Raw genomic sequence first — 14405 nt, forward strand, 5'->3', positions numbered from 1 at the left:
ATTTCATTGAATAGGTGGTTCATTCCTTTGGTTTGGACCTCTATACCTTCCTGTATCCCAATGACTCTTAAGTTTGGTCTCTTTATATTATCCCATATTTCTTGGATGTTCTGCTCATGGTTTCTTAACAGTTTTGCTGAGCTATCTATGTTCTTTTCAAGTTGAAATACTTTGTCTTCATTGTCTGATGTTCTATCTTCTAAGTGTTCTACTCTGCTGGTAGTATTCTCAATTGAGTTTTTAAGTTGGTTTATTGCTTCCTGCATTTCTAGGATTTTTGTTTGTTTGTTTTTTATTACCTCTATCTCCCTGTATAGTTGATCTTTTGCTTCTTGGATTTGTTTATGTAATACATTGTCGAAGTGGTCGAAATGATCTTTCATTGTCTGATTTTGCTGTCTAATGTCTTCCTTGAGACTCCAGATCATTTGCAGGATGTATATCCTGAATTCTTTATCTGACATTCCATCTGCTGCAGCTATAACCTCTTCTAAAGTTGAGTTGACCTGCATTGCTTGTGGTCCTTTCTTTCCTTGTCTTTTCATATTGCTCGTGTTTCTTTCTGCTTAGTGAAACTATTGTGTTTTTGAAATTTTTCCCCCTATATATTTATATTGCTCTTGTATAGTTGAAAAGTCTCCCTTGCAGGGGCGGGCGGCAGCTCTGCTCCTCCTCCAATTGGGGTGATCTCTCTACCACGCTGGTGGGCCGCTGGGACTGTTCTGCCGGTCGGTCGCAGGTCTGCCTACCTTGGAGGCGCGGGCAGCGGCTCTGCTCTGCCCTTCCTCCTATTGGTGTGATGTGTCTACCACGTCACTACGTCCGTGAACCCCTGGGCCTGTTCCACCAGTTAGTCGCGGATCTGACTACCTTGCAGGCGTGGGCGGCGGCTCTGCTCTGCCCCTTCTCCAATTGGGTTGTCGTGACTACCACCCCGGCAGGTCGCTGTGCCTGTTCTGGGCGCGGGCTGCGGCTCTGCTCTGCCCCTATTCCAAATGGAGTGATGTGACTGCCACGCTGGCGGGCCGCTGGGCCTGATCCAGGCTCGGGGAGCGGCTCTGCTCTGCCCCGCCCCCAAGTGGTGTGACGTGTCTACCACGCCGGCAGGCCGCTGGGGCTGTTCTGCCAGACTGTCACAGGCCTGCCTACCTTGCGGACGTGGGTGGAGGATCTGCTTTCCCCCTACTCCAGTTGGGGATTCTTGACAACCACGCCGGCGGGTCGCTGGGCCTATTCCGGGCTCTGGCAGCGGCTCTGTTCGGCCCCTGCTCGAGCCGGAGCGATGCGACACCACGCCGGCGGGTCTCTGTACCTGCTCCGGGCGCAGGCGGCGGCTCTGTTCGGCCCCCGCTCTAGCCGGAGCGACGCGACACCACGCCGGCGGGTCGCTGGGCCTGTTCCGGGCTCTGGCGGCGGCTCTGTTCGGCCCCCGCTCTAGCCGGAGCGACGTGACACCACGCCGGCGGGTCGCTGGACCTGTTCCGGGCGCAGGCGGCGGCTCTGATCGGCCCCCGCTCCAGCCGGAGCGACGTGACACCACGCCGGCGGGTCGCTGGGCCTGCTCCGGGCCCCGGCGGCGGTTCTGTTTGGCCCCTGCTCTAGCCAGAGCGACGCGACACCACGCCGGCGGGTCGCTGTGCCTGTTCCGGGCTCTGGCGGCGGCTCTGTTCGGCCCCTGCTCTAGCCGGAGCGACGCGACACCACGCCGGCGGGTCGCTGTGCCTGTTCTGGGCTCTGGCGGCGGCTCTGTTCGGCCCCTGCTCTAGCCGGAGCGACGCGACACCACGCCGGCGGGTCGCTGTGCCTGTTCCGGGCTCTGGCGGCGGCTCTGTTCGGCCCCTGCTCTAGCCGGGGCGACGCGACACCACGCCGGCAGGTTGCTGGGCCTGTTCCGGGCTCTGGCGGCGGCTCTGCTCCGCCCCTCTGGCCTTCACAGTATTCGGCAGGACCCAGACCGAGAGACAGTTTCCGCGGGTTCTTTATCCCTGGGCCAGAGCAGTTCCGGGAGCCAGAATTCGGCCTCTCCGGACTTGGTGCATGCTCCGACAGGAGCAGGCTCCAAGAAGCAGTTTCCGCGGGTTCTATAGCCCTGGGCCAGAGCAGCTCCGGTAGCCGGAGCTCCGCCGCTCCGGGCTCGGTGCGTGTTCTGATAGGAGCAGGCTCCAAGAAGCAGTTTCCGCGTGTTATTTAGCACTAAGTCTGAGCAATTTGTCTGCGAGACTCAGACAATTGTCAGCCTGAAATTACCTGTTCTATAGCTGAAAGAGCTGCAATCAGTCAAAAACAAGGATGGTGACGTCAGCTCTCCAAGATGGTGGCCGCTGGCTTCCTCCGTGGTCTGACCGGTGTGGAGAACCGAACTGGACTGTTTCCTTCCCCGTCTCCAACCCAGAATTCAGCTCCGAGCTCAGCAAATGCCTAGCTGGCAGGAGCCCGCAGAATCAGCATCGCTGTATCTCTGCGCCACCAGCCCGTCGTTTCCCAGTGCGCTCCGCAGACTCCAGCCACAGGGCGATCTGCCGAACAATAAGCGCTCCGTACGGACAAATCGCTCGCTTTTGAGCCCCTGAAGCTGATCCTCGTGCGATGAAAATCCTTCCACTAGGTTTTGGAGCACCCCAATTTTGCTGGAAATTCCTAACCAGATAGCTTTTAGCCATTCTAACTCATCATTTTCCCTCACAGTGACGCAGTACTCGGAGTTACTGCACTCCCTTCGCGGCCATCTTCACATATCCAGCTTTTATAAATTGCCCTGTCTGAATACACATACTAAGCAGGAGATGAACTGAGTAAGAACCCAGGAGAGCAACCATCAGCAGCAATAAACTAAATCCAAGGATACCTGTATTAGCCATAACATAAGCTAAGCCAAGGATGCCACTTCCCATGATGGCATTCATCAAATTAAAGACTGAGAAACCAAAGGAAACTCCTGGGGATACCTGTCTGTGAAGTTCGTTGCTTAGCAACGGGCTCAACTCTTCGGCCGCCGCCACCTCTTCAGATGGCTGGGAAGAGACGACCCAGCCCTGCTCAGCTTTGAGGCTCCCCCCAAACGCTTCCATCACATAGCTGTTTTGATTGCAGTTCTAATGCTCTTTCTGTTATGCTGTTGTTTCCTGAAAAAAATGTTGGAAACTTAGAAGCCATTAATTTTTTTTCATAATAGAAAACAATAAATACCTGTGGTTTTATAAAAATCCTTATAATGATTTTGAAAACGTTAACTATAAAATATTTCATGTATAATTTTTGTTGTTATAAATTAAGCATTCTTATTGCTTACAAAAAACAAATTTACAAGGTTGGGGATATAGCTAAGTGGTAAAGTGCTTGCCTTGCATGTCAATTCCCAGTGCCAATAAATAAGTAAACAAACAAACAAATTCCCAAGCAAGTATTTTTACTCAGTATGGACCAGTATTTTTCCTTATGGGAATGGAGCCATTGTTTACTTGCTTCTCAGGTTTTACTTCTTGGAGCTGGTAGCACAAAGCTTGGCATGAAGTGAAGAGAATACAAGTCAGTGTCCATTAACTCATTTTTTCTGCCAGCTGAATCTTGGACATGTAGGAAGTACCACTCACCTCTATCTTCAGTGTGTTTCTGAAATTGCTCTTGTTGGTTCTGTTTTGAAACATATCTCAGTTCAACAAACACTGAACCCCTACTGTATGTTCCAGTCACTCAACTAAATGCTAAGGATAGCTATGACATGCTGAACTATAGACCTCAGGCTAGATGAGCTTTCTGTCTTTTCATAAGTTTATTGAGGCATATTTACATATCATATAATTTACCCATTTCAAGTGTGTTCAATGATTTTAATGAATTTACCAAATTATGTTTCATCATCATAAATAAGTTCTAGAATATTTTCATGATCCTGATATGATCCTGCATGTCTATTTATTGTTAATCCACATCACCCCTCCCAGATACAGTCAACCACTCTTTCTAGTTTTATTCTTTTTAGATTTGCTCTTTCTAAATTAAATCATACAATATGTGTAGTCTCTTATGCTTTGCTGCTGTCATTTAACATAATGTTTTCGAGATTCATCCATGTTGTAGAATGCAGCAGTATGTTTTGTTCCTTTTTATTCCTCAATAGTATTCCATCATATGAGTATACCACATTTTGTTTATCTGTTTATCTATTCATCAGTTTGAACATTTAGCTTGTTTCTCACTTTTGCTCTTATGAATAGTGCTACTATGTTAATTGCTATGCCAGTCTTTGTATGAATGTGTTTTCATTTCTCTTGGGTTACTGGGTCATAGTAAATTCCTGATTAAGTGTTTAGCAAACTGCCAAACCATTTGCAAGAGTAACTGCAGAATTTCATATTTCCATCAGTATTGGGTAAGGGTTCTCATTTCTCCACATCTCCACCAATATTGATTGTTATTTGTAGTTTGTTTTTTTTCCCATTTAACACTCCACTATTGAGCTTCTTCCCCCCACCAGCCCTGTCTCTTTGGTTATAGCCTTGCTCGTGGTTGTGAAATATCTCATGGTAGTTTTTATTTGCATTTGCCTATGACTAATATTGTTGAATGTTTCATGAGCTGATTAGCCATTTATATATCTACTTTGGGAAATGTCTATTCAAAACTTTTTTGTTCATTTTTTTTATTGGATTGTTTGGATTAGATTTTTGAAGATGAATTGAGATTTATCTTATAGAAATTGAGGAATAATATGTCAGGAAGTTAAGACAGCAATTGAAAACAAACAAACAAAAAAAAATAGGTGGCATTCATTGAACATTTATTTTATGCTAGACATTTTTCTAATTACATGACCTATATTAAATCATATAATCCTCATGACAGCCCTATGTCTTAGGTGCTGTTTTTCATCTCCCCTAATCAGGGTCCCTCAACTAGAAATTTTATAGCTAAAACATTTGTAAGTATACGACCTGTTCCTGAGATGGCAAATAGTCTTGGGATGAAAGAGAAACTGAAAATCCCATAGGCATATGTTGCAACCAGATTTTATGTTTGGTAATTCTATATACATTGTTAGATGGAGAACTATGGAATATTTTCAAGTAGGACAAAATATGATGAGATCCATTGCAGAAGTAGGACAGTATTGTTCTTAATCAAAATTTGAATTAAGACTATGTAGTTGCTAATATTTTCTCTAAATTTTTGTAAGATACATGTAGGAAAGTCATAGGATGTTTAACGTTACTACTGTAATAAAATATAACTTATTATCATATACTGTGTTAAAACTTAAAGAGAAAAAGTTTTCAGATAATCCACTTCAAATTGCAGTGTTCTACAAAAGTTCAAAACATCCAACTAAAAACATATAGTCACAGTATTAGCATAGGAATTTATTTAAGGCTTGGAATTATTATGCCTTTTATTTCTGACTGATAGAATTCCCTTTCATGTTATCTTAATATATGATTAATCATAAGATGATTACAAGTAACAGTGACCAAAGGAAAGTGTTGTTTGATGTGACCTAGTAGCTATCTTGTGGTTAATATTGAAAGGAGCTAGCCAGGCATGGTGGCACATACCTATAATCCCAGTGGTTTGGGAGGCTGAGGCAGGAGGATCAAGAGTTCAAAGCCAGCCTCAGCAACTTAGCAAGGGCCTAAGCAACTCAGGTAGACCTGTCTCTAAATAAAATACAAAAAAACCCCACCAAAACCTGGAGATATGGTTCAGTGGTTAAGCACCGCTGGGTTCAATCCTTGGTCCCCTCAGTCAACCCCCCCCAAAAAAAAATAATATTGAAAGGAGGTTTTCTTATCTATTGTTTATATTTCCATATTGTGTTATTGATTTCTAAAGTATCCTTTCTTTATACCTCATTACCATTTATCAGATGATAGTAACAAGTCAAAAATTCTTTAAAAAAAAATGAGCAGAGTACATCTTTCTTTGCAGAAATGAGTTTTTAATGCAAAATTATTCTGAGGAGGATATGGAATGTGTCCTAAAACACCTCCCTAAATAACAGGTATTCTGTTTAGAACTGACAAGTACATTGATTAGAATATCAGTGTTGAAGAGTCCTTCAGCTGTCACACAGGTCATACTGGTGTTAGATATTCATACAGGTATTATACAAGAACAAGTCCTAGGTCTTAGTATCTAAAACTATTTGTTTATATTATATATTTTTAAATTTTTTGATTTATTCTCCTTGTATATAAAATGACTATTTTATTGGGTATGAAATTAAACTTTTGACTCAATGCCTGGCACATAGTGGTCGGTAAAGAGCTAGATGGATCTTTATGTTTTTCCTTTTCGTTTTAGGTTTTGCCCCTCATTGCTTCAGGAAATATCAAAATATCAAATATAGATGATACTACAAAGATTACAAAATCTTGCAGTACTTAACTTCCTTTTTAAACTGATTACTGCAAGTCCCGTGGGACTTCTGTTCTCTTATTGTATTACCCAAAGTAAATCTTATTAACCTCTTTCTTAGCATTTTATAAGCCTGAAAGGCAATAGCTGACAGTTACCTCCCTATGACCTGCACTTTTCAGCATCTCTGTCCTGCATATGTGCCCACCTTCCGTTTGCAAAACCAGTAACATAAGTCCTTCAAAGTGTTTCTCACATCCTATGCAAAAGCACAAGGTCAACCAGGGATAGGAAAAAATATGGGAAACACACGTCTATAAAACTTGGATAAGTATGATCTATAGAGGCAGCAAAACAAGGAAATGTTCTCTCAAGCTTCCTGGTGGGAATGAGAAAACCCTTTCCTCTTTTCTTTCCTTGAATTGTAATTAACAAGATCTTCAGAGATAATGGTAGCAAAAGGGCTGGCATAAAATTTCTGATACATGGTATTTTCCTGTTATTCTAGCCACCATTTCAGATATTTAACTCTGCCTTCTCTAGATTAACAGTTACATTAAGTAAAAAGTCCACTTGCTTGAGGACATCTGCATATTTAAGTTTTGCTTAAGTGGAGTTTTTTTGTTTTGTTTTGTTTTGTTTTGTTTTGTTTTGTGATGCTGAAGATTGAACCCAGGGCTTTTAAATGTAAGGCAAGCACTCTACCAACTGAGCTATATCCCTAAACCTTAAGTGGAGCTTTTTATGCATTTATTAAAATTAAATATTTAACAAGAATTTCCCTTGTCTATAAAGGACCATATCGGGCTAATGTATCCTGTAGCAAATTTACCTGGAAATTCTGTTACGTAAGCCAGGTGTACTGGTGAACACCTATGATCCTTGCCAGGCTAAGGAGGCAGGAGGTTCGCAAGTTGAAGGCCAGCCTGGGCAACTTAAAGAGACCCTGTCTCAAAATAAAATTTTAAAAAAGGGTTTGAGGTATAGCTCAGAAATAGAATGCTCCTGGGTTCAATTCCCAGTACCAAAAGGGGAAAAAAAAATCTCAAGTTATGGGTAGCTCTTTCCACTGGTGGTAATTTTGTATTTATATAGCAATGTCTCATAAACAGGAAAGATGATGATAGAGATTCTGTGGAAAATCTTTCCATTCAGGAAATAGCTGCCAGGTATATGTGGCAGGTGGCATCCAAAACTGAAAAGCTGCAGCTAAAGACATGAGCGCTACTTTGTAGAATCAGCAGTGTTGGCAGGTAGGCATTCAGTAGGGGTTGTTCTCATTTCTTCAGCCTTCCAGAAAGGGTTTATTTGATTCTCATAGAAAGCCTACCATCTATGTGATAGGCCCTCTGCTGGATTAGTCACCTTTCTCCTGGATTAGTTCCTTCTCTAAGCATCTAGAGAGCTTTCAATAGATGCCTTGGTGATGTATTGACGTACAGGGTTTGGGGATTTTGTGTGTGCGTCTCTGTGTGTGTATTGGTTTATATTGAGTATTGAACCCTAAGGCACTTCGCCATTGAACTATACCCTCAGCTCTCCTTTTTTATTTTTAATTTTGAGATAGGGTCTCACTAAGTTGCTTGAACTTATAATCCTCCTGCCTCAGCCTCTCGAGTCACTGAGATTTCAGGGATATAATTTTTGCTTAGATTTGCCCTTGCTATTCTAGCTGTTCTGACCTAAGAGAATGGTACTCCTTTATCAGAGTTCTCATCAGCCTTAATGGAATTGTACTGTACATCCTTTTAACCAGTTGTCCAGTCTTCCAGAATTGCCTCAAGACTCAGACCACAACATTAATTCTCTAGTTTATTCACCTGAAAGTCTAGGCACACAATCCAATTATGCAGTTGAACTGCCACTTTTCTCTGCAGTGAAGGTGCTACTGTCCCAGCTTGATCAGAATAAGCTTAAGACATGTCTTTGACAGTACACTGCTCCACCTCCTCTCCAAGGTGTGTGTAAGGTTTAAAATATGTGACTTTAGGTTTTACAGACTCTTACCAAAAAAGGCTTTGGGCCAAATCTGTTTCAAAATTCAGAAATTTTCAGAAACAATCCATCCCTGTACCATCATTACACACTGAATAGGACATGAGGAAGCACCTGATGATCAAACAACACAGTATTTTTTGCAGTAAAACATTTCAATATTCATACCAAGTTAAATGAATAAAAGCCTATAAATAACATCTCCTTAGTTCAAGACTAACTCACTTTGCTTCAAATGAGTTCTAAACTTAAAAAAAAAAAGATCTTTGTGATTTTCAGAGCATTTTGAATTCCAGAATTATAGATTCTGAACCTATTATTGCATTCCAAGCACAAACCTACAGAGATCCAGGTCTTTTTACTTTTTTTCCCCTTTTTCTTGAGATGGGCATTTCACTCTGTTCCCTATGTTGCCCTGGCTGGTCCAGGACTCATAGAGTCATGCTGTCCTCCTGCCTCAACTTCCTGAGTAGCAGGGACTACAGGAGTGTACCAGCATTCCTGACAAAAGGGACCTCTTGAGAATAAATAAAAATTAACTTAAATAAAAATTAACTTAATTGAATATATTAGAAAACATCAAAAAGAATTAGTGGATTGGGCTGTAATGCCAGCAATTCAGGAAGCTGAAACAGGAAGATTGAAAGTTCAAGTTCAGCTTCAACAACATAATAAGACTGTCTCAAAATAAAAATAAAAAGGACTGGGGATGTATCTCAGTGGTAGCATCCCTGGGTTCAATCCCTAGTACTAAAAACAAAAACAAAAAAAATTTAAAATAAGAATAAGACGGATTGATATTAACTTGATAATATCCACCAATGAACTGAAAAATACAATTAGTACACACACTTTGAGTGAAGGTTAATGAGGGCTGGGGATGTAACTCAGTGGTAAAGTACTTGCCTTAAATGAGGATTAATGAGATTGTTCCTGGTACAACAACCCTAATTTTATCTTTTTTCGAAATTTGGTTGGAAAAATAGTATTTTACTGTGCTAGTGGTTTTCATTCGTCACTTTTTCTCTTTCAAATGAACACATTTTGGGTACAGATTTGAAAAGTAAGGACTCTGTTTCCTCTGTGAAATCAGCTTTCTCTCCCAGCTCACTTTGTCATCCTATACAGGTACTCAGATATCTGTCTGAACCTTCTGTGCCCTTATAGTAACTTTAAAATGAATTTAAATTAAGCTGGTACAATGGCAAATGCCTGTAATCCCACCTACTCAGGAGATTGAGGCAGGAGAACCACAAGTTCAAGGCCAATTTAGCAAGACCTTGTCTCAAAAAATAAAAAGAAATAAGGATATAGCTCAATGGTAGAACAACCCTGGGTTCAGTCCCAAATAAAAGGAATGGAGGGAGAGGATGGGAATGAATCTTGAGAGGTGTCTGAGGACAAAATAGTTGAGATGTGTTAAAATTGATTTATCATAAGTACTAGAATGTTAATTTCCTTTATTTAGTTCTTTAAAATTATTTAATTTATAATTTTTAAAGATCTTAATATTTTATTCTAAATGGACTGGAAATTTTTAAAAACTTAACATTGCTAGTTTTTAAAGCCTTCTCAAACTTATTTGAACCAGTTCGGGTTTTTTTGTTTTGTTTTGTTTTCCTCAAGGAAAATTAAATCAGTTAAATGTCTTATCTCTAATTAAAAACCTTTCCAAAGTTTCATTCAAAGGAAACTTGTATTTTAGCAGCGTCTTTTTAATATTATTGTCTCTGTGCTATTAATATTAGTATTAACCAAATAGTACAATTAGTGACACAGTATTAGCATATATGGACAGCGTGGAATCTGAGCCAGCAGGGTCTCAATACAGGCTCTAGACCCACTGCTTAGTGGTTGAGTGGCTTTAGGGAAAAAACAACCCTTTCTTCTCTTCCTTCTTTCCCCTCTCCTCTTCCCCCCTCCCCACTCACTGTTTTGAGACAGGGTCTTACTAAATTGCCCACACTGGCCTCTAACTTGTGATCCTCCTACCTTAGCTTCCCAAGTAGCTGGGATTACAGACATGTACCATCATGCCCAACTGATACATAACCTTTTCTGAGCTTAGATTTCTATACTGATAAGTTGAAAATAATAATTTCTGTGTATTAGGATTGTTTTGAGAACTAAATGAAATTATGTAGGGGCTGGGGATGTGGCTCAAGTGATAGCGCGCTCGTCTGGCATGCGTGCGGCCCGGGTTCGATCCTCAGCACCACATACCAACAAAGATGTTGTGTCGCCAATAACTAAAAAATAAATAAATAAATATTTTTTTAAAAACAGAAATTATGTAAAGTGTCACAGAGATTAAAGAATCAGTAAATGGTAACCGTGTTTTCAAAGTTATCATAACTTTATAGTGTTCTGATTATAAAACATGAAATGAAAGTTTTTACCCAAAGTATACAAGAGTCAAAACATCATATTGTTTCCCTCATTGCTAGATTTTAAGGTTTTCTTTCTACTGCAATATGAACTTCCACTTTAACTTAAAGTAGGAATAAACATGCATACATTCTCTTTTTAAAATATCATATCATATGCCATAAAGTTTAAAATGAAAAAACAATGTTTCCACCCAAATTCTCAACATTCAAAGTAATCATTGGTAAAATTATATAGATATGGATACACAAGTTCATATAAATAGATTTATACTAACCAAACTTGAATTTAATCTCTAGCACTCATTAAATTCCAAATAAATTTATATTTCAGGAATATTATTAAATTTTTATTGGGACCCTTTTGCTCTTTGATTAGGCTAAACTCCCAGATAATGCTAGGAAGATATCTGGAGCTCAGAGCAATAGCATTATTATTTTTTTTTTTTTATTTTTGGTACTAGGAATTGAACTCAGGGGCACTTAACCACTGAGCCATATCCCCAGACCTTTTTTGTATTTTATTTAGAGACAGTGTCTCACTGAGTTGTTTAGGGCCTTGCTAAATTGCTGAGGCTGGCTTTGAACTTGCTATCCTACTGTCTCAGCCTCCCAAGCTGCTGGGATTATAGGCTGCACCACTGCACCCTCCTACAGTAGCATTATGAACATAATTTTTTTATTACATGCTTTTTGAGACTGTTATCCAGAGAACATTATTCTCTCTGGCCAAAAATGATCCTACTTATTCTAAAATTTATTGCTGGGTTGCTGACAACCTGAGATTCCATCTCCGGACATGTTGATTTATAAGTAAGGAAACTAAGGGCTGGAGAGGCGGGGTTAAGTTAGCCAGGGTGACACATAAATGTATTTTAGATTTCAATGACTGCTTCTTAAAATATCTAATAAGTTCCATAAAGTAAGAGTTTGCAGAAGTCACTAAATTTGGAGATTTAGATTTATTCCTTCTTTATTCATGTTTGAATGGATTTTAGAATGCAAATTTAAACATACAGCAGATTATATTAGATGACCTTTAATTGGATGAGTGGAGAAAAGATGTCAATTCTAAAGTCAGCTCTGAGAACCTGTGCTAAAATTCATGGCACTCAATAAATTAGTTCTCTTTCTCCCCTCTTCATTCTGTTCTTACCCACATAGAATAATTTTGTCTCTCATCAGTCAGAAACTCATTCTAATAAAGTAAGTTTGTTCTTTTGTCTCTAAAGGCACAGTCCTAATAATCTAGTACACTGGCCCTCACTTTGGAATCAGGGCATTCAGTTATATTCGCATAACTAGCATTTACTAAGGACATTCCTGTGTTTGTGTTAGGTCCCAAACTAGGTGAAACACTGCTCAGGCCCTCAGATTGCCTAAGAGCAAACTGAAGCCAGTGCAGCACTGGCATGGCTTGATGTTGGCCTGATAGTGGAGACTCAGTGACTTCTAACAAACTAAAATCAATTAATATAATGGGTATAGTCAAAGTAAAAGAGCCCCTTAGTCATCTGGAGAAGTCAGGGAAGATTTCCTGAAAAGGTAGCACTTGAAATGAGACTAGGAGTTTGTTTATGAACAACACAATAAATAAATAAATAGGAAAACTATTCCAGCCAAAGGAAATAGAACTCAAAAGCACAGGCTTGTATTTAGATTGACATTTATTTTGCAGCAAAAGAACAACGTGCTTCTGAAACATTTTTACTAATATCTCATGATTTCTAAAATTATTCTATTTCTGAACATCTCAAGAATCAAATTTAGTTGACCCTCCTTTACGTTAATAGAATTTGTAAACTGACACCTAACCTTTTATAGCATCCCTCTTCAAGTTCTAATTTGTTTGTGTGTGTATGTGCATGTGCTACTGTTATTCTGAGATTATATGTATGCTTCTTTACAAATAAGCAAATTGAGTAAGTGAGCTTTTCCAGAGCTAGGCTATAGTGCTATCTGTTATTTAATTATTTAATTCTCATATTCTGCTTCAAAAAGATACCAATGTTCTTTAAATTAGGTGCTTCATGTCTCTTATATGTTACCATTCTTTTATATATTTCAAATACATTTTTAAAAGAATAAAGGGAAAATATTTAAAAAATGAACTAAAAATTAAATTAGTCATCATTTAAAAAGAAGCAGTCACCTGCAGCTCCTTCACTATAATCAACCACTGTAAATATGACCACTCTAAAAGATAGTGATAGGGCTGAGGTTATAGCTCAGTGGTAGAGTGCTTGCTTCTCACTTGTGAGGCACTGGGTTTGATCCTCAGCACCACATAAAAATAAATAAAGATATTATGTCCATCTTTAAAAAAAATAGTGATCTACATTATAGCCTGACTGATAGGATTTGGGGGATGATTGGGGGAGTTCCGGGGATTGAACTCAGGAGCACTTGAACACTGAGCCACATCCCCAGCCCTATATCGTATTTTATTTAGAGACAGCATCTCTCTGAGTTGGTTCGTACCTCACTGTTGCTGAGGTTGGCTTTGAACTTGGAATCCTCCTTTCAAAGCCATCTGATTCTCTGGGATTACCATGTGCCTGGATGGTAGGATTTTTGATAGTGACGATGGCTGAGAATATTGCTCTGTGTGTTGTTTAGCACCCTGGACTGTGTTTGCTTTGTATAATATTTTTATTTTATTAAGATATACGTTATAAAGAGCTTTCACATGTCTTCTGTGACCTGACTTCAGAATTTATGAAATTTAGTCAGTCTCTAAAATTCTTTCCATTTCATTATATCTTTTTTTATTCTAAAAATCCTCTTTGGACAATTCATATTTAGGAACTTATTTTCTTAGCTAGACACAGTGAAACATGCCTGTAATCCCAGTGGCTCGGGAGGCTTGGGGCAGGAGGACTGTGAATTGAAAGCCAGCCTCAGTAATTTAGCAAGGCCCTAAGCAACTAAGTGAGACCCTGTCTCAAAAAAAAAAGGACTGGGGATGTGGCTTAGTTGTTAAATACCCCTGTGTTCAATACTCAGTATCAAAAAATAATTTTTTTTCTTGCCAGGAACAGTAACACACACCTTTAATCCCAGCTACTCAGAAGGCTGAGGCTGACCTCAAACTTGGGATCCTACTGCCTCAGCTTCCACAGTTGCTGGGATTATAGGTGTGTGCCACTATACTCAGTATGTCTTGTTTTTTAAGTGCTAAATGAAGGCCCTTTGGTCTAACTACTGAGTATAATAATTGCAATCAGAATAACAATATTTTTCTCTCTGTTCTCTCTTGTGTTGTAGAGTCGACAATTAGAATAAGAAACTGGGACCACAGAGGAGCACAGTCTAAATAAAGAGGCTAGGAAATGGGCCACACGTGTGGCACGTGAGCACAAAAATATTGTTCATCAACAACGGGTAAGTGTAGTAGAATCCTGGCCACATTCAGCTTAAGCCAAGTGTCAGACCCATTTAAGGAGCTAAATTTTATTAATGTCAAAAGCACCCATATATGTTTTTTTTTTTGTTCTTTCTCAAACTCAACAATATAGTCTTATCTATTTATCTTAAAAATTCTGTAAACCTTGTAGCAGCAACACATTAATTCACCTGTTTGCCATAAAATTGCCTAAGAAAGACTAGTGATGGTGTATTACAGTTTGTTGGCCGGGGGAAGAGGCATACATATGATAAATTAAAGTAGAC

General features: G+C 39.8%; 1 pseudogene; it reads left to right on the forward strand.

Moving 5' to 3' along the window:
- LOC143637798 (F-BAR and double SH3 domains protein 2-like) overlaps positions 1-14405 on the forward strand; it is a 150564-nt pseudogene that overhangs the window by 81385 nt on the left and 54774 nt on the right.

This window comes from Callospermophilus lateralis, unplaced genomic scaffold, assembly GCF_048772815.1.
Source record: "Callospermophilus lateralis isolate mCalLat2 unplaced genomic scaffold, mCalLat2.hap1 Scaffold_91, whole genome shotgun sequence".
Taxonomy (NCBI): domain Eukaryota; kingdom Metazoa; phylum Chordata; class Mammalia; order Rodentia; family Sciuridae; genus Callospermophilus; species Callospermophilus lateralis.